The sequence below is a fragment of the Mastomys coucha genome, unplaced genomic scaffold (genome assembly GCF_008632895.1).
Source record: "Mastomys coucha isolate ucsf_1 unplaced genomic scaffold, UCSF_Mcou_1 pScaffold23, whole genome shotgun sequence".
In the NCBI taxonomy this organism is placed as follows: Eukaryota; Metazoa; Chordata; class Mammalia; order Rodentia; family Muridae; genus Mastomys; species Mastomys coucha.
The window spans coordinates 77,077,960-77,098,848 of record NW_022196906.1 but is presented as its reverse complement, the minus strand read 5'-3'; the positions used below and the strand labels follow the sequence as shown (position 1 = coordinate 77,098,848).

At 39.2% G+C, this 20,889-nt stretch overlaps 1 long non-coding RNA gene and 1 pseudogene across 1 annotated transcript; one reads left to right on the top strand and one right to left on the bottom strand.

The window, feature by feature from the left end:
* Positions 1-3,689: 3,689 nt before the first annotated feature.
* LOC116072471 lies at positions 3,690-12,542 on the bottom strand. Its single transcript, XR_004111469.1, has 3 exons — positions 12,366-12,542; positions 5,522-5,645; positions 3,690-4,037 (listed from the first exon to the last, which is right to left on the bottom strand). It is a non-coding gene; the product is annotated as an uncharacterized LOC116072471 (long non-coding RNA).
* Positions 12,543-14,566: 2,024 nt separating this feature from the next.
* LOC116073662 lies at positions 14,567-15,500 on the top strand (annotated as a pseudogene).
* The last annotated feature ends 5,389 nt before the right edge of the window (positions 15,501-20,889 follow it).

Here is a 20,889-nt window from a genome sequence, read left to right as displayed (position 1 = left end):
AAAAAAAAAAATCAATCAAGAAATAAAAATTTCAGGCTTAAAATCCCATTTTCAATGTTATATAATTCTACGAACATTTATGTATAAATACAAAAGGAAAGATATAAATATGTAAGTATATTTAAATCAATAGTATTTTAAAAGATGAAATAGAAATAATGAAGTCTGAAGTATATATCAATGTGTCACTTAATATATCTATTCACATTCTATCTATCTTGTGTGTGTGTGTGTATCTTGATATATCAAGACAGAATTATGTAGGAAAAATAGAGAAGACCTAATAACATTTCTGAGTTAAATATAATATAACAATATTCATGTGAAGGACTTGGGGGAGTTAACATTGGGGTATTACTAGGAAGGGAGAAGAGCAGATGAAGAATGCTTGAATGGGCAATTGAACCAACAAGTCCTCTAAAAAACCTGGGATTGTGAACTAGCACAGAATATGTTGGGATCAGTTATTTCCAGGACATGAAAAACATGTCTGTTACCTTGCTAAGTCAGCTGGAGAGGGAGAGGGGGTATTGAACTGTGGTTTTCATTAGAGATTTGCATTCCTGGACTTTTCTTCAGGCTGTATAACTTTGTCCTAACAACAACAAAAGAAGAATCAGTACTATAGTCATAAAACCTCAGCACTGAAGGTGAGGAGTCTATTAGAAAAATATGGACTAAAATAGATTGATGCAGGAAGAGAAGATAACAAACAAGCAAACAACAGCAAGAAAGGAGAAGAAAACAAAAAAAAACAACAGGAAGAACCTCGAGGTCAGCAGTAGTCAATAGTTTTCAATATTTTTTCTCTTTATGAAGAGGGGATTGGATCTCAGTAATCAATGTGTTTGCTCTTTATGAAGGGGAGATTGAAGCAGTTGAAACTTTGTATAAGTCTATGCACTATATATATATGTTACAGTTATTACAATATATACAATATAAATACATACATACACATGGATTCAATTATATCTATGTCTAATACATTGTGTGTTTGTATGATGTATCAAGGTTAAGTGTTCATGCTTGTGTGTGGACGTGTGTACATGCAGGTGTATATGAACCTTTGTGAGTGAGGTGTCTTACTCTTTACTTTTTGAGGCAGAGTCCCTCTCATTACCAGATAGGCCAGTCTAGCAGGCCACAAGCTCCAGCAAGCTCCTCCTGTCTTTGCTGTCCCAACACTGGGATTCCTGGTATGCACTCCTGTCTTAGTTTCGGTTTTATTGCTGTGAAGAGACACCATAAACAAGGCAATTCTTGTACAGGACAACATTTAATTGGGGGCTGGCTTACAATTTCAGAGGTTTAGTCCATTATAATCAACGTGGGAAGCATGGCAGCATACAGGTAGACATGGTGCTGGAGAAGGAGCTGAGAGTTCTGCATCTTGATCCACGGGCAGACAGTAAGAAACTGTGTCCCACACTGGTTGGAAATTGGGCATAGGAGACCTCAAAGCCCTGTCTCCATAGTGACACACTTCCTCCAACAAAGCCATTCCAACTCCAACAAGGTCATGCCTTCTATTATTGCCATTCTCCATGTGCCAAGCATTCAAACACATGGGTCTATGGGGGCTGTACTTATTCAAACCAACACACCTGCCATGCGTGGAATTTTATGTGGATGCTGAGGATCTCAACTCAGGCCCTAGTTTTTATGCATCAATCACTTTTACCCACAGACGATTCAACCAAGCACCTAGTCTATAAGTGTGCGATTGAGAAATCACAGTCAGTGCCTTTGGTCTTTGTAAATTTCCAAGAAAATTTCATTTAAGTTATGGAGTAAATGTGGTCATTGTATTGTATTTGAAATACATATTAGAAATGTATACTTAGATACATGTGTGTACCTGGATGTATACACAACCCACAGACCTATGATGCATAACTCCAGGTAATCATGAACTCATCCTTCAAGGGTATATAAAATAGGGATTTTGCCAGTTTGGATAGAGGAGGAATGAATGAGGTGAACAAAGTGATGTTTTCCCTGTCTGTCTAGGGTCTAAGGAGAATGGTTGTATACACCTTGTGTACCTAGATCTTCCTGTCTCAGTGTATGGGTCCCATCTCCTTTTTGTCTTAGCAGACGTAAGCACCAGGAGTGGTTTGTGCTTTTGCAAGTCCATGTCTACACAGCCACATGGGAACTTGTCCCCTGATACTCATTTTGGGAGAGAGAACAGTTCAAATACTCCTGTCTTTAAATTTACTCATCACCTCCAAAGCTTTAATCAAAATCCTTTATTGTGGTTATCACAGGTTCCCTAAATTCTATGATAGCATAAATTATACCACATCTCCTCAGAGTTCTAGTTACCTGGAGGGTATTTTCAACCTCCTTCAGTAAGAGCCAAAGAGAAAAAATGGACTCCAGTCCCAGACTAAATAAATCTAACAAAAAGTGAAGGTATTTTTTAATCTCTACTAGTAATGGACATCATATGTAGAATGGATTAATTTTAATTAGTGAATTGAAAAAAGCCTGCCAGGAAATCAGTTATTAAACAAAAAAGCCAAAAAAACCAAAAAAAAAAAAAAAAAAAAAAAAAAAAAAAAAAAAAAAAAAAAAAGAAAAGAAAAAAGAAAAAAGAAAAAACCAGATTGGATTATTTTCTGTCCTGAAATCCAATTCGTTAAAGTGTTGAAATGTTCCATTTTTCACAAGGCACATGCTGATATCTAGCTAAAAACCAATGTAAGCCATGTCTCAGTTTGTCAATAAGATTATTGTTCTATGTGCGCGTGAGTGTGGTGTAAGTGTGTGCCTGAATGTGCATTTATAGAGGACAGGGAAGGACTTCAGGCGTCCTGCTCAGGGTCTTCTACTGATGCTGGAGTGAAGGTAGTAGTCCCTACTGATCCTGCTGCCTCTGCTCCTCTGCACTGCCTGGGTTACAGGCATGCACAGCACATCCAAGCCTTTCACATGTGTGTGCGGTCCTCACACATACATAACAAGTGTTCCCATGACAATAATAAACACCACGCATACTTTAATCACCAGCTTAGGTTGAAATAGAAATGAAGCCAGTTTGGAAGAAAATAGTGTGATATGATGTGCTTGCAAAGACATCCTCTGCCACAAATTATATTTTTTCTATTAACAGAAGAAAATGTTAGCATGATTTATGGCAAAGGCCAAGAGCACATTTAACTTGTTACGGAAAATAAAACAGCAACAACCCACGGGATGTGAAGTCTCCCCTCCTGCTGACTAGAGTAAGAAGTCTGCTCTGAGGTGCCATGCAGGAGCACACGGATCTTGATCCTTGCTGTGGAATTGTATGAACCACTGTGATGACGACTGACTAACAAGCCCAGTTCCTGTTTCTTTCTAAAATAGACTTCATAATTACTTTATAGAAAGATGTTTGCAAGCTCTCCCAAAGCAATTCTTTCTTTCCTAGAGATTTTGCCCTTACGGATGGCTCTTTTATATATCTAACCACACAATAGTGTCTGTTCATATTTTCTCCGTAGGAATTTGGTGATTTGTCAGATACCCGATGAAGCTCTGATTGAGCTCATAAAAACGGCCTATGCCATTGAAAACAAAGAGATGCCCTGCTGCCCAGTAGGCTTGTGCTCACCAACGATGGGTGGCATTGTGAAGAAACTGTTAGTTCCCAAAACAATTATATTAAAATCCAGATTCTTTGGCCACTTGGACTCAAATTTTGGTAGAATTTGGTTTATTGGACATGCCAAAATACTCTTACATGACACAATTTCCTGAAACTTGGTTCAAATTTAGTTATCTCACTTTCCTAGGGTCAAACAAAAATGGCTTCTGCTAAGCCCACTGTGGAAAGTGGGCATGGGAGAGACAAAAGACCTAGCTCAGAATTCACAACAAGCTGACTCTGTTGGCTTTCCTATGGAGTTCGTATCCCATATGGGACCTGCAATCCTTTCTTCTGTTCTTCCGTAACAGTCCCCAAGTTCCATCCACTGTTTGGCTGTGGGTCTCCGTATCTGTCTGAGTCAGCTGCTGGGTGGAACCTCTCAGAGGACAACATGCTCCTGTGTGCAAGCATATCAGAGTATCATTAATAGTGTCAGGTATAGCTTGGTCTTCATGTTGGTCCCAAACAACTGGAGCAGTGGCTCTCCCACAAGCTGTTACCTGCTCTAGCTGGGTTGCCTTGTCTGGAGAGGAAGTGCCTAACCTCTCAGAGACTTGAAGTGCCAGGGTTTGGGGGAGGTATACCCACGGGCCCCCACTGGCTCAGAAGAGAAGGAGATAGGGGATGGGGAAAGGATTGTGGGAAGGGTGGCCAGGAGGAGGGCAATGAGTGGGATGAAAATGAATAAATAAAAAATTAAATTAAATTTAAAAAAAATCACAAGTAGCACAAAATAGGAGTGGGAGACAGAGCCTTCCCTAGCAATGTATGCCAAGGAGGGTACTCTGAACCTCAGGTACAGGGCTCGAGCAAGGGGTAAAGACAAAATCAGGTAGGACTTTTGTGCATCAGCTAATAGCAGAGACCTCAAGGTGAGGGCTTTGAAGTGGTTTATTTTTTTCAATCTTTAAAGCTTTATTTCATCTTATTTTCTAATTGAAACATAATGATTATACCTACCTAGGGGTGAGGCAACCTGATACATATAATGATTAACTTATGGTGATCAACAGATTTGTAACCTCAAACCATTTATCATATCTTTGTGATGAGAACATGAAAAATCTTTTTATTTATGTTTTGTAGCTAGACAATGCATTATTATTAATAGTCACCCTATTATGAGATGAGGACTATAAAAGGACTAAGTTCTGTTCACTATAGAGCTAAGTCTCTGTTAATTAAGCTCTCCCTTGCCCTCCCCCTGGTTTCTATCTTTCATTTTTGTTTTTATTAGATATTATCTTTATTTACACTTCAAATGTTCTCCCCTTTCCTGATTTCCCCTCTGAAAAAAACCCCTATTCCCTCCCCCGTCTCCCTGCTCGCCAACCCACTCTCTCCTGCTTCCTGGCCCTGGCATTCCCCCACACTGGGGCATAGAGCTGTGAACTGTTTTATAAGAATAGTTTGAAAAAAATAAATAAGCACATTAAATTTCAGTCTACAAAATAAATAAATTAATAATAATAATGATGATGATAATGATGATGATGATGATGATGATAATAATAATAATAATAATAATAATAATAAAAATAATGATAATAATAATACAAAAAGCCAAGCAAGCAAGCAACAAAAACAGGGAGGTAATAGGTGAGAAAAAATGGGAAGGTTCTGGAAGGAATTTAAAGGTGTAAGAGAGGAGAGGATTTTTTTTTTGCTAATGAGAGGCTATCGAAGGAAATCACAAAGTTTTGGGTTTTGCAGGTGACTTTAGTCTCAGGTTGCAGGGTGTGCTTGCTGATGTACTCACTACAGGTCAGGCTCAGGGATGGGGATAGACCGAACACAGGAAAGAAATATTAGAAAATCTGGGTGTGTCCAGGCCAGAATATCAGAGGAGAAAGAAATCAATCAGGGCTGGCATTTTCTTACCACACTTTCTGCCAAATGCTACTGGCTCTGAATTAGCATACGTCCTTTTCCCCAGGTTCAGCAACTGCGTATGGTCATTTCACATAGTGTCTCCAAGGCAAGTAATGAATGCTTCCAGAAACACCTGCTAAACAAAACGACACATTAAGCACGTTGTTGCAGAGATTCAGCCCTTGTTGTTGAGATATCTAAATTTCACTACCTTTAGACATTCTTCATAAACACTTTTGATTACTCTATCTGTCCTCTAGTTTCCTTAGCCACTGTGACTTTAATGTATCTAACATTTTTAGGTAAATGGTAACTATTAAATTCAGCATGTATACCCCAACCACCATCAAGGACTAGGAATTCTTCCAACATAGATCTTGTCTGTGAAATCGTTGTACCCTGTCACACTGTAGACAAAGTAAGAGCTTCCTAAGTGCTTTCTAATTCATTGGCTCCATCATTCCTAAAGTTTGGTGGTCATAAATTTTGCTTCTTAATGGGGATTTTTTTTTTCATTAGGATGTCTGAATAGCTTTGTAATTTTTTCAGAGGTTTTAAAATCCATTAAACACTTTTGAATTTTATAGAAAAGGGTTTACAACTGTGAAACACAAATCTAATGATATGTTTAGAAACAAGATGAGCTTTACTTATGTATTTAAGATTTGTGTAGAGTCAGGTGGTGGTGGTGGTGCATGCCTTTAATCCCAATACTTGGGAGGCAGAGGCAGGCAGATTTCTGAGTTTGAGGCCAGCCTGGTCTACAGAGTGAGTTCCAGAGCAGCCAGTGCTATACAGAGAAACTCTGTCTGGAAAAACAAAAACAAAAACAAAAAAAACAAAAACAACAACAAAAAAGATATGTGTAAAATAGGCCTTAATTTTATGATTTGATGGGTATAAGCTTGCCTGTGGCCCTGTAAAGCTGAGAGAGGATACTTGAAGTATTTGGGTGTGTAATGAATAGCTTCATCTTAATGTTAACTGGACATTTTGTCTTATTTTGTTAGCTGGACATTTTGTCTCTTGACAGTGTTGTCTGCATATTAAGTTCATGTTTATGATTTAGAAATTTTGGTACAGGATCAAACAATTACTTTAACTGGACATTAAAGGAAGTTTGTGCAGGTGGTAATAAATCATGCCAATTGAAGAAAGAGAGTTGGAAAAATGTTAGGCAAGTTATATAAAAAGTTAAAACTGAGGAAATACAATCTAAGGAATATAGGTTTTTTTTTCACTTAATAATTAACTAAATAATCAAATCTACAATTTTCTACTCCTTTGAGTCTTGTGTTATAGGTTGGTTGCCATTGGTAACTAAATATGACCAGATTCTTATGTAGAACATGATATTTCAGCTGCCTTTATAACTCTGAAGCATTCTAGGAAAAGTTCAGTCCATGTGACACAAATTGTTACTTTTGTCTGTAATCTATAGGATGTGGATGAAATTACCTAGCCTCCTAGAAATGATGCCTCTTAAGTCCCTTCCACAGTGACTGTTTGCCCTGCTACATTTGTTTTGCAATCCAATAGAGGCCTAGAATTCTTGGAAGGTAACTACCTTATTGCATATTCTTTTCCCAAGGGCCTTTTTTCTTTTCTTTTTTCTTGATTAAAACCTATTTGTTTCTCTTCTGGAAAAAACAGCTTAGATTTATGTTCTTTTCTTGTCTGATCAGAATACCTATACAAGCAGCATAACTTCTATTTTATTTTTGAAATGAAGTTTTTGGTTCAGATTTATCTGTTTCCCCCTATCTTTGGCCTCCTTCTCTTGTTCAGTGAATAGAGGGGAACACACATTTAGTATTTATTAAGTAGCTACAATTTCCTAAACTGATGTACCTGGTTTCTGCTTTTAAGCAGAGGGAGACCTATAGCAAATTTTAATTGTTTCTTCTTGCACATGTAGGTGGGTGCACATTTGTCCATGTGTGTGCATTTGTGTGTTTTTATGTGTGTAACCCAGAGGTTGGTGCTGCATGTCTTCCTTGATTGTTTTCCGTTTATTGACTGAACTCTGTCACTGAACCCTGAGCTCATGGATCTGGGTATTCTAGCTAGTCAGCTTGCTCTGGAAATCTCCTGCTTCAGCTAGGGTTAGCAGGTAGACCACCATGTCTGCTTGGTTTTTATCTGGGTACTGGGGTTCCTAACCCCTGTGCTCACACTCTCACAGAGGGTGCTTAGCCTACCCAGCCATCTTTTATCTCCAGAAGTCCTACCTAAGACAATTCTCAGATTGTTTGGAAGAACTTGGTGTGTTGCTTATATAATGGGAACTCAACTCCTTATAAGTCTTAGTTTATTTATTCTTAAGATGAAAAAGCACAGTGACTCACAGTTAGATCATTATCATCATTATAGTGTCAGCTTTAGCCCCTTGGTATTTTAGATAAGAGAGAAAGCAAGAGAGAGAGAGAGAGAGAGAGAGAGAGAGAGAGAGAGAGAGAGAGAGAGAGAGAGAGAGAGAGCAATCAAATGATGCCTGAGCCTTAGGCACAGAAATTGTATTGCTGATGATGTGATGGATCTCTCCCTTGGGACTGGACTCCACAGCTTTGCATTTTTATTGCTGTGTGGTTTTCTGTAATAGTTGCAAATAAAAATTTCTTTGATGAGGGATGAAGACTGCACTTATTTGTGTATATAAGAACAAGTATTTGGAATATAGTTAGGGATTACAGTGGTTTAGTAAAGTGGCTGGTTTATATTCTCCTTCAAGACCCATGTCTTCACTAGTCTTGTTTGCTGGCTAGGTTTCCAGTGCCAGGGATGATTTCCCTCTTGTTGAGCAAGTCTTCAATTCAATTAGAGAGCTGTTGGTTACTGCCAAGGTATACGGGTCAGTAGTGAAGCCTTAGGGATATATGATATTGAATAGTCATCCTTGAAAACATACAAAAGTAGCATGGCATAGGCTGAGCAAATTGTACTTACATGTTTAGGGACATATATGTATATATTATATATATGTAGTTAACAACAATTAATGAACAACAGAGGCCATGGATTTGAAAGATAGCAAGGAGGGGATTGTGGGAGGTTTTGGAGTGAGAAAAGGGAATGAAGTAATTATATTATAATCTCAAGAAATAGAAGAAATAATTAAAAACAGATTTAGCAGTAGAACATCAAGACAAGAAATCTCCTAAATTAGCTAATAGAGTGGGTTGAAATTGCCTCTTGGTTCTTTCAATGAGCATTACTTCACTGTAAGCATTCAAACACTCCATGGTTTTTTTTTTTTTAATTGAGAATAGATCATTTGTCATGCAGTATATCTTTATTCCGGCGTCTCTTCCCTCTACTCCTCCCAGTTTCCTTCCATCCAGATCCCATCCCATCCAGATCCACTCCTTATATGTTTTTCATTAGAAAACAAACAGGCATCTAAGGTATAATAATAAAATATAATAAAATAAGACAAGACAATGATATTTATATTCACCCTTTAAGAATTTCACACAATGCATTTGATTACAGTCTCTCTCCTCCTCTGACTACTTCCTGATCCTCGCCCACATCCATACAAACCAACTTCATATTCTTTTTCTATTTAAAAAATAAAAAGATGGTCATGGTAGAGCATGAATATTATCCCAGAACTCAGAGACAAAGTCAGGCAGATCTCTGTGAGTTGGAGGCCAGCCCGGAGTATACAGTGAGTTCCAGACCAGCTAGGGCTGTATAATGAGACTCTTTCAAAACAAAATAAAAACAAAAACCATGGAGTCCAGTTTGTGCTGGTTGACTACTCCTGAGCATGGGGGCTGCCAGAATCTGGTTGATACAGCTTGATTGATGGATAGGTCCCTCCACTGAAGAAACTGACGTTCTCTGTTCTAGCAGCTGTCTATTGAAAATAGCTTCTTGGCTAGGGGTGGGAATCTTTGTGTCCAGTTCCCTCCTCTGTGCTGGGATTCTGTCTGGCTTCAGCTCCTGCAGGTCTTATGCATCCTGTCACAGTATCTGAATTTATATATGCCTTTCCATATTAGTCCACACTTAGATTTCTGAATAGTGACCTTAAATGTTTTAATTTTGAAAAAATAAAACTTATGAAATATTAGAAAATAGAACAACAGAAAAGCACTACAACACCACCAAAAAAAAAAAAAAAAAAAAAAAAAAAAAAAAAAAAAAAAAACCACACACACACACACACACACAAAAAAAACTCAAGATAATCCCAAATTTACCACCTGGAATTTAATGTTGCTTACAAATTATTTTATTTTCTTCAACTTCTACTTTAAGTGTCATAGAAAATATTTTCAAAAAGGTTAACCATTGTGGACCCAACAAAAAAGTATTAATGTAAATTCATTGAAAATGCACTAGCATTTTCAAATATATGCTTTCTATGGCTAAATAAAGCATAGTTATACACAATTTCCTCCAACAGACACAGTAGAGACTGGCTTGCTTTACTTTCACTATTCTCTCAACTGAACTAATAGTAGAAAACTTTCACTTGGTTGTGACTACAAAACTGTTTTGCCCTTTCTCATGTTTCATTCTTTGGTAATTTATATATACTGATCGTGACTAATTATTGTTACTTGCCAATTTGATATAAGCTGACAACCCCTGAGAGATTGTCTAGGTTGGGCTGGCTGGTGGGCATTCCTTTGAGAGCTTTTCTGGATTATGGTATTGAGGTGAATAGATCCACACTGAAAATGTGTGGGACCGTGGGTGGCGCCATTCCCTAGACAGGGGATCCTGGACTGTAGAAACATGGAGATATATGAGCTGAGCACTACTATGCCATGGATTGTTCTTTCTTCTGCCTGCAGGCACGTGACCAGCAGCTTTAAGATTCTGCAGTCTTCACTTCCCTACTATAATGACTGTGTGGCAGCTGTGAGTTAACTAATCCTTCCTTAAAGTCTCTTGTCAGTGTACTCAACCATAACATCAGGCAATGAAGAGAGACACTCATCTTCCTCTTTCATTTCTTTTCTCTTTAAGTCACCTGTATTTACATCCATTCATTTTGGGAGTAACCCATTTACTATTTACTGGCCATATAGTACATCATCTAGGACAAAGCTATCTATGCCAAAGTGACAAAGGGAACGTCCCCAAGCTGCAGTCTCTTAAGCAATATGGCTGCTTTGTTCTCATGTAAACAATGTTGAGAAGGGGCGATTTCATGATACCTGGCAGCTCCTCATCACCAGTGCAAACTCTGCCTGCCTTACCATGCTCAGCACGCTCAGCTTCTAGATCCCATGCTTCAAATTTCTTGGTTTTGTGGTTCATGCTTGTGGTTTGGGATAGCTTTTGAGGCTCTAGTTCCCACATCCACTTTCCAAACAGCAGGAAATTAAAAAAAGAGAGAACATTGCCAGGGTTTAATAATTAAGGGAGTTAGACCACGCTTTTATAATTAAAGAAGAATGGAATAATGGATACTGAGTGGGAACCAATGGGCTTTGTATCCCTCTACATAATCTGCCAAATGCAGGCTGCTATTCAATTATTCCGAATGCGGGCTTATTTCTTTATTTCTCTCATGCTGTGGCTTTGTGGAATGTCTGGGTCAGCTGCTTTTGTGTTCTGCCTCTGAGATGCTGGGACTTGCTTTTGGTGAGAAAAGTAACAACCTGATTAAATTGGCATTGGAAAAAAGTCTCTCGTTATGTAGAAATGCAGATGCTGTAATACTGTCTGCTAAAAGCTATTAAATGGCTTTCTTGGCAGGCATATTATTGTAAATAGTCTCACACTGGATAATTTTAAAGCTATATAGTAGTGATAGCCAGAGAACAAACAGGATAGCCATGGTATGATAATCTTTCTGTTCGACCTTCCTTTATCACTGTTTGCCAGTACTGATTTTTAGTCCTTCACAAATGCTAACTCCCTGGAGTGTTCCACTCCCACTATTACACACATAGTGGGGCTTTCTCACAGGCCACATGACTTCTGATGACACCACCAGTTTTGGATAGTTGACTGTATGCTTGCTATTCTCTACCTAGGATTTTGTGTTTAGACTTCTTCCATAGTAGATAGCAGGACATATGGACTATTTAAACCATAGAATTTGAGAAGGTTCAGAAACCTATAATTTCCATGTTGCAATTGTGCCACTTTCATACATCAATGACATTCTGATCAAATCTCCCATTAACATTTTTACCCAGTTTCTAATTTTCTTCCTTTCTCCAAATGTTCTTTTTTCATGTCACCTTACTTTTCTAGATTTCTTTCTATGTTTAGGACCCCATTCTACATGGTCTTATTTCACTTTTATAGAAGATTTCAAGTAATTTGCGCATATGAATACGGAGGCTGCAGTTAAATGCAAATTTAAACCTCGGATGTTTTGAGACCTAAAACCCTAACAGCTGTTCTTTTCCATTGTGAGAGGATTCCTTACTCTCTCTGACAAGGTTCGGCTAGAGTCTTTTGTTACCAATTCTGATGTAAACATGAACAAAATTTCCTGGTGATAGGAAGAGATAAAGAGAGGAATGGAAAGAAAAAGAAAGGCAAAAAGCAAAGAAGATGAACATTAGCCTAATGGCAAGTACACTTCGCACCCAAAAAGGAGGTTTATAACATAAGAGTGATGGGTGTTGCTTACAGATAATAGGTAAGCTGATGCGGAGAGCAATCAGAGTGTACTCTCTTGATAATCTCACAGTCAGCTAGTCTGGTGCATCGTAGCAGGAAAACCATCCTTTACAAGAGGAACTTTGAACCACCTCTGCCTAAATTCATCCTCTTACTAATTCTATGAGCTAGATAAAGCATTTGGTCCTAGCCTCAGCCCTGAAAACCTTACTTCTTCAGAATACCTTCCGCCATTAGAGTTGAAACAACATCTTACTTCAGATATACTGTCCTTTGCAGAACAGTTTCAAGAGCTGGAATCCATCATGTTCACCACAACGAAAAGGTTCAAGCTGGACAGCTTACAAGACCCTTCATACGCAGGCTGCACTCTTTCTCGTCATGCCTCCAGATTCCTTTCTGTTCCCCCTGTGCTATACATTTTAGATCATGTTTTTTTCCCCTACAGCTTCCCTCAAAAATAAACAAGCACATTTATTTTTCCCCCATCTGTGCATCACAGAGCTGTCCATGATATCACAATACCCTCCAAAGCACAGGGGTGGAGAGAAAATGAGGTTCAAAACATGGAACTGTGTAGACAGGGTGTTACCATTATCTGTCAAATCCTCATTGCGTGGTTAGGAAGTTTGCAACCCTAATGAACAGGCCAGCTTAACATTCCATCTCCATCCTTCATTCAAAACTGACCTCATCAGCCCTCAGCATCTCTGTAGGCATCAGCCAGTTGTCCTTACCACAGGCTCTTCCTCTGTAGCTTCCCCTCAAGGTCATGTTTTAAGGCTTTTAAGAGTTTAGTTTATCCCTCTTGATTCTGTTTGTCTTGCTCAACCCTTGATTCCACATCCAAATAAGGCCATGTGAGTATCTACATAGACTACACTCTCCACGCTCATGAAAGACACTTTAATAAGATACTTCAGGCAGTTTCTTGTGGCTTGAAATTTGCCTGTTATCGTTCGCTTATTCTTTAATAGTAATACTTGCACTTCCCCATCTACCACCCCAAGTACAATCTAGGGCCCTGTCTGTGAAAGAAATGTACAGAAATGTCAAGAACAGAGCAGAGCATTGAAATCTCTCCCTGACTCCCTCCTCAGCAGCCTTCCTGTCCAGGTACTACCAATAGATACTTCTGAATGACTAAATGAAATTGCAAGTAAGACTACAGACATGGTGCCTCCAGTTCTTGTCAGAGATCTGGGTTTGTTATTCTTTTTGCTGGCATCTTCATGTACATATGCTTTGGTTTTTTTGAATGACAATTCATTTACTGAAGCTCTTAATTTCTGAGTACAGGTGCTTTCTTTTTTGTGTACATGATATTCAGTTCAAACTGTTTTTTTTTTTTTTTTTTTTTTTTTTAAATCTCAATCACTTGATTTTACCAGTGAAGACTCAGGTGCCAGATGCTGTGGTGAAAGCCTGGTAATTAACAAGGAAACAAAATAAAACAAAACAACAACAAAGAACCTCCTTCAAGACCATGTCTCTCCCTTCTACTTCCTGTCCATCTCTATCTGTTCTTCTGACTCCTTACTCTCTCTGGTTTTTTTTTTTTAAACTTAATAATCCTATGTTTACTTCCTGTTAACTGGTTGCTTGTTCCACCTCTTGACCTATGGTTGACTTTATTTAAAACTATTTACAGTATTCTAGCAAAAATCTCTTGGATTAAAGGTGTGTGCTAAGGCTGAGCTACACAACTAAAAACAGGTTTTTCCAGTCAATAACACAATTTCATGGTTCACAGTGTGATCAAATATCCTGCATCATCACACTGTCCTTGCTACCTTGTTTATACCTTCAAAATTAGCCAATTATTTCATCTTAAATATATTTTTTAAGGTCTTTTGAAAAGTAATATTTTGTTTCTATTACAGAGTAAATACAAAAGGTTTTCTGAATCTTATCTTTAATTTTTGAAGGTTTTGTTTGCCTCTAAGTTAGCTTTCCATTGCTAGCCTTTTATTTCCCCCGCTACTTCTGCACCATTCTCTGATAATACTGTCTGTATTGTAGTGTAGTAGCTCTTCTGTATTTGTAGCTTTGAAGGAAGTGTCATGGGATCTCATTTGCACTAGGGTCTTGCACACTATCTGGTAGAGCTAGTGTTACAAAGTTTGTGACTCATTGATGTTCGTATCCATGGAAATGAGCACAGGTGCCTGGAACTGGTGAACCTAAGGCTTCTAAGTAGAGCCTCTTCTCGGACATTTTGAGAGCTCGTGTAATAAGAAATGCTCTGAAGTCAGACTAGCAATGACCACCATCTCTTAAAGGCACTTTATATGTAATGTGACAAGCCCAAATTTCATCTTTACATTGGTACTCATTTATGATGATCCAAACTCACACTGGAAGCAATCTTTATGTTAGCAAGTGTTTTCCAAGATAACAGAATACATAGATTATATATGGGATGATCTACCACAGTGATGAAACACAAGAAGTCACATGATTTGTTTGTGGGCTTCAGTACCATTAACACTTCAGCCCCAGTTTGAAGGCCTGGTCACTGCTCCTTACAGCAACCCCCCAGCACTCCCCTCATTGCCGCCTCCCACATATGTTGATCTTGGTAAATCCACCAGGGATGTCTTCACCAAGGGCTAGGCTTTGGCTTAGTAAAACTTGATTTGAAAACAAAGTCTAAGAATGGATTGGAACTTACCAGCTCAGGCTCTGCCAACACAGAAACCACCAAAGTGAATGGCAGTCTGGAAACCAAGTATAGATGTACCGAGTATAGACTAACATTTACGGAGATGTGGAACACAGACAATATCCTGGACACTGAGATCACTGTGCAGGACCAGCTAGCTTGTGGACTGAAGCTGACCTTTGATTTATTTTTCTTGCCTAACACTGGGGAAAAAATGCTAAAATAAGAGAGGGAGCATATCAACCTGGGCTTGTGATGTGGACTTTGACATCACTGAGGCTCTTAATCTGGGGTGTTCTGGTGCTCGGCTATGAGGGTTGGCTGGATGGCTTCCAGATGAAGTTTGAGACCTCGAACTTTTGAGTGACCCAGAGCAACTTCACAGTGGGCTACAAGATGGACAAATTCCAGCTTTGTACTAATATGAATGATGGGACAGAGTTTGGTGGCTCCATTTACCAGAAGGTGAACAAGAAGTTAGAGACTGCTGTCAATCTCAGCTGGACTGCAAGAAATAGTAACACTCGCTTTGGAAAAGCAGCCAAATATCAGGTCGACTCTGATGCCTGCTTTTCTCCCAAAGTGAACAAGGCCAGTCTGATTGGCTTAGGGTACTCTCAGACCTTAAAACCAGGTATCAAACTGATGCTGTCAGCCCTGCTGGATGGCAAGAATATAAATGCTAGCGACCACAAGCTTGGTTTAGGACTGGAAATTCAAGCATAAATGAATATTGTACAATAGTTAGTTTTAAACTATTTTGCAGCAAAGCTACCTTCAGAATTTAGTGTAGCTTTTAATGTTGTATGTTGGGGATGCGAGAGTTGATAGATACCATACTAGACCTTGAGGCTAAGGATGACTTGGCTTTAAGGTTTTTAACCCTCTATCCTATGTGGGGTTAGTGAAGATTTTTTCCCAATCTGTAGGGTGCTGATTTGTCTTATTGACTATGTCCTTTGTCTTACAGAAGCTTTGCAGTTTCATGAGGTACCATTTATTAATTCTTGATATTAGAGCATCAGCCATAGGAGTTCTGTTTAGGAAATTTCCCCCTGTGCCAATGAGTTCAAGGCTCTTTCCCACTTTCTCTTCTATTAGCTGTAGTGTATCTGGTTTTATGTTGAGGTCCTTGATACAATTGAACTTGAGCTTTCTGTAAGATGACAAATATAGGTCTATTTTAATTTTTCTACATACAGACAGCCAGTTACACCAGCACCATTTATTGAAAACGCTTTCTTTTTTCCATTGTATATTTTTGACTTTGTCAAAGATCAAGTGTCCATAAGTGTGTGGTTTTATTTCTAGGTCTTCAATTCTATTCCATTGATCAACATGCCTGCCTCTGTACCAATAGCATGGTATTTATCACTATTGCTCTGTAGTAAAGCTTGAGGTCAGGGATGGTGACTCCCACAGTACTTTTTTATTGTTAAGAATTGTTTTCAATACTCTGTGTTTTTTGCCTTTCCAGATGAATTTGAAAATTGCTCTTTCCATGTCTTTGAAGAATTGTATGGGATTTTGATGGGGATTACATTGAATTTGTAGATTGTCTTTGGTAGGATGCCCATTTTTACTATATTAATTCTGCAAATCCATGAACATAGGAGATCTCTCCATTTACTGAGATCTTCTTTGATTTCTTTCTTGAGAGACTTGAATTTGTTCTCATAAAGGTTTTTCAATTGTTTGGTAAGTTACCCAAAGATTTTTTGTATTGTTTGTGGCTATTGTGAAGGGAGTTGTTTCCCTAATTTCTTTCTCAACCTGTTTATCATTTGTATAAAGGAAGGCTACTGATTTATTTGTCTTAATTTTATATCTAGCCACTTTGCTGAAGTTGTTTATCAACTGGAAAAGTTCTGTAGTAGAATTTTTGGGAATGTTTATGGATACTATCATATCATGTGCAAGTAGTGATGCCTTCATTACTTCTTTGCCAGTTTGTATCCTCTTGATCTCTTTTTGTTGTCTTATTGTTCTAGCTGGCACTTCAAGTACTATACTGAATAGATATGGGGAGAGTGGGCATCCTTGTCTTGTCCCAGATTTTAGTGGGGTTGCTTCAAGTATGTCTCCATTTAATTTGATGTTGGCTATTGGTTTGCAGTAAATTGCTTTTATTATGTTTATGTATGGGCCTTGAATTTCTGATTTCTCCAATACTTTTTAACATTATGGGATGTTGTATTTTGTCAAACACCTTTTCTGCATCTAAGGAGATGATCATGTGATTTTTTTCCCTTGAGTTTATTTATATAGTGGATTATGTTAATGGGTTTTCATATATTGATCCAACCTTGCATCCCTGGGATGAAGCCTACTTGATTATGGTGAATGATGATTTTGATGTGTTCTTGGATTCTGTTTGCAAGAATTTTATTGAGTATTTTTACATTGATATTCATAAGTGAGATTGGTCTGAAGTTCAATTTTTTTGGTTGAGTCCTTGTGGGGTTTAGGTATCAGAGTAACTGTGGCTTCATAGAACAAGTTAGGCAGTGTTACTTCTGTTTTTATTTTATGAAATGGTTTGAGGAATATTGGTATCAGGTCTTCTTTGTAGGCCTGATAGAATTCTGCACTAAATCCATCTGGCCCTGGGCTGTTTTTGGTTGGGAGGTTTTTTCATGATTTTTTCTATTTTCTTATGGGATATGGGTCTGTTTAAATAGTTTATCTGCTCTTGATTTAACTTTGGTTTGTGGTATCTGTCTTGAAAACCATCCATTTCATCTAGATTTTCCAGTTTTGTTGAGTATAGGCTTTTGTAGTAGGATATGATGATTTTTCAAATTTCTTCCATTTTTATTGTTATGTCTCCCTTTTCATTTCTGATTTTGTTAATTTGGATACTGCCTCTGGATCCTTTAGTTAGTTTTCTAGGGGCTTATCTATCTTGCTGATTCTATCAAAGAACCAGCTTTTGATCTTGTTGATTCTTTGTATTGTTCTCTTTGTTTCTATTTGGTTGGTTTCTGCCCTGAGTTTGAAGAACTCAAGAAGTTAACCAAACAGCCCAATCAAAAAAATGAGGTATAGAACTGAACTGAGAATTCACAACAGAGGAATCTTGAATAGCTGACATCTACCTGAAGACCCAGCAATAACACTCTTGGAAATATACCCAAAAGATGCCCCACCATGCCACAGGGGCATGTGTTCAACAATGTTTACAGCCTTGTTTGTGATAGCCAGAAGCTGGAAACAACCCAGATGTCCCATGACAGAAGAATGGATACAGAAAATGTGGTTCATTTACACAATGGAATATTACTCAGCTATTAAGAACAAGCACATCCTGAGTTTTGCAGGCAAATGGATGGAACTAGAGAATATCATCCCGAGTGAGGTAACACAGACCCAAAAGGACATGCATGGTATGTACTCATTAATAAGTGGATATTAGCCAAAAAAAAGTACAGACTACCAAGATACAGCCCACAGAACTCAAAAAGGTCAACAAGCTGAAGATGCCCAAGTGAGGATGCCTCAGTCCCACTTGGGAGGGAGAAGAAAGCAAACACAAGGGGTGAAGGCAGAAGGGCCCTGGGAGGGAGAGTGGACTGGGTGGGGGAGAACAGGGGAACCTGATCTGGTATTGGGTGAGGGAAAAGGACTGAAGCCCCGAGGGCCAGCAGAAAGAATGGAAAGATGTAACATCAGGAAGTAGGAGGTGGGGGGGACCTTTCAGAATGCACCAGAGACCTGGGGGTGAGGTGGGTGAGAGGCTCTCATGACTCAAAGGGAGGGACCCTGGATGAAATTCTCAACTGTGGGGAGGGGGAACTCACAGAACCCACATCCAGCAGAGAGACAGTTCATCAAGTGAGGGATGGGGTTGGCATCCCACAGTCAAAATTGTGACCCATAATTGTTCTTGTCTGAAAAAACTGCAGGAGATGGAAATGGAAAGGAGCCAGAGGAAAAGAAGGTCCAGTGATAGGTCCAAAGTTGGATCCTGCTCAAGAGGAGGTCCCAAGGCCTGACACTATTAATGAGGATATAGAGGGCTCACAAAAAGGGACCTATCATAACCACCGTCTGAAAGACCCGGCAAACAGCTGAAAGAGTCAGATGCAGATATTTGCACCCAACCAATGGACAGAAGCTGCTGACCCCTGTGGTTGAATTGACTGACTGTGAATCAAAAGACTGGAGGAGGCTGAGGAGGAGGGTTCAGTCAGAGATGATGCACCTAACTCTCAAGAGACTGGAGGTCCAAGGGAGTTTAGAGGTCTGGTGGGGCAGTGGGTAGGTGGTAGGTATATCCTCGTGGAGGTAAGGGGGAGGGGAGAAGGTATAGGATGTGGAACAGTTGGAGGGTAGACAGGGAAGGGAATGGGGTCTCAAGTGTAAACAAACAAACAAACAATAAATAAAAGATTAAAAAAAAATAGGTCTTTACCATTTCAGAGATACAGCAGAAACTCCATTCCAGAAATTATCCTTTTTAGCTGTAGGTGTGGGTTGGGGAGGAGCCCCTCTAGAGATACCAGGCTGCAAGTGGAAGCTGGGAACATGTGGACCCTTTGCAACTCTGTATCCAGTCCCCAGATGAAATTATGACTTCCGGAGCCTCGAACCCTGGGGTTCTGATCCTATCTGCTCAGAAGCATATACACACCTATGTGAAAGGGACATTTTTAGACAGATCATCATGCCCTGTTCCCATCCTAGCCCATCAGTTACTTGTTTTACTGCCACAGGCTGGCCAGCCTTGGCCCCTCAACCTGTAGGAGAAACAGAGTCCTGGTATAGGTCCGCAAGATGTCGGCGACGGATTAACAGACAGAGTTGACACAAGGGAGTGTGTACAATGAAGTACAATAGGTCTAAAGCAGCAGCCTCCTCCTCTGAATGGTGATATCCAGGCTCCCCCAGGCTCAGAGCGCTCAGGCTTGCGTGGGGCCTGGCGGAGTCCCTGGGGGCTTCAGGCCCCATCAGGATTAGAGGCTTGATTGCCTCTAAGCACACTCTGACACACACTAGGCTCAAGGTCCAGCCCATAGTTAGTAAACACCCACTATGCTAATCTTCTGGGCTAGAAGAATATGTCCCAGGGGTCCCATTCTTCTAATCCCTGGGAGTGGCTTAGCTACAATTCTAATGTGGTCTGCCCAACAAGAATGAAATGAGGATTCTAGTTGACCTTGCCCTGGGATAAACAACACCCATACTGTAAACTTCAATGCCCGACCTTCTTTCCATATCTCCCTAACAATGCTGGAGGCAATTAGTCAGAATGGGTAACATTCTTTACAAAATGAACTGCTGGAGTCATGCAGACCCCAGTGGAGTGTATGTGGCATTAGTCTTTATAGTATTGTAAGCTATTTCTTTTGTGCAATTTTAGGGTGAGGATTGTGGGCTAGTGGAGCCAGTCATTCAGGACTTAATTCTTCCTTGTGTTGTGGTGTAGTTTTCTTTCTTTCTTCCATTTTTTATTTTTTTTTATTTTTATTTTTTGCCATTGCACAAGAGTATGAAGTAGCTTTCATGTTCTCTGGCTCTGAGCTGGGCATGTGATTGTAGTTACACCTTGACAACACTGGGAATCTAAACTGGCTCCTCTTGTTGATGCACCATTAATTTTTAGCTGTTTAATGGGAACATTTTAGAGTTTTCCATTTTGAGAGGAATTAGCTCTTCCCTTTCAAATGTTTAAAATAAAACTTGAATAAAATACTGGAAAAAAAATGCCTGGTGACCAGAAACATGGGGCGGGGGCCAAAGGATAGGACAAGATAGATATTTGAGATGAAGGAGGGAACAAATTTGCCCTTCCTTTACCTTTTCTTTCTGCCAGGCTTTTAATGGCTTGGATAAACCTGCCCACATTGATAAGGATAGACTTTTTCAGTCAGCCTCATGATTTAAATATCGTATTTTGAAAATATACTCATATGCCCTCATACATTGGGAAATAATGTTTTAATAGCTATCTGGGTAGTTTTTAGCCCAGTCAAACTGCTGGAGAACTAATTATCACAAGCCTAGAAGCTTTAACAGAATCTGAGTTATCAGCTCTAAGGAAGAAGGCCACGCCTTTGTTTTAGAGTCACATGATACCTTTTTCTATTCTTTTCTTTTTTTCTTTTCTTTTCTC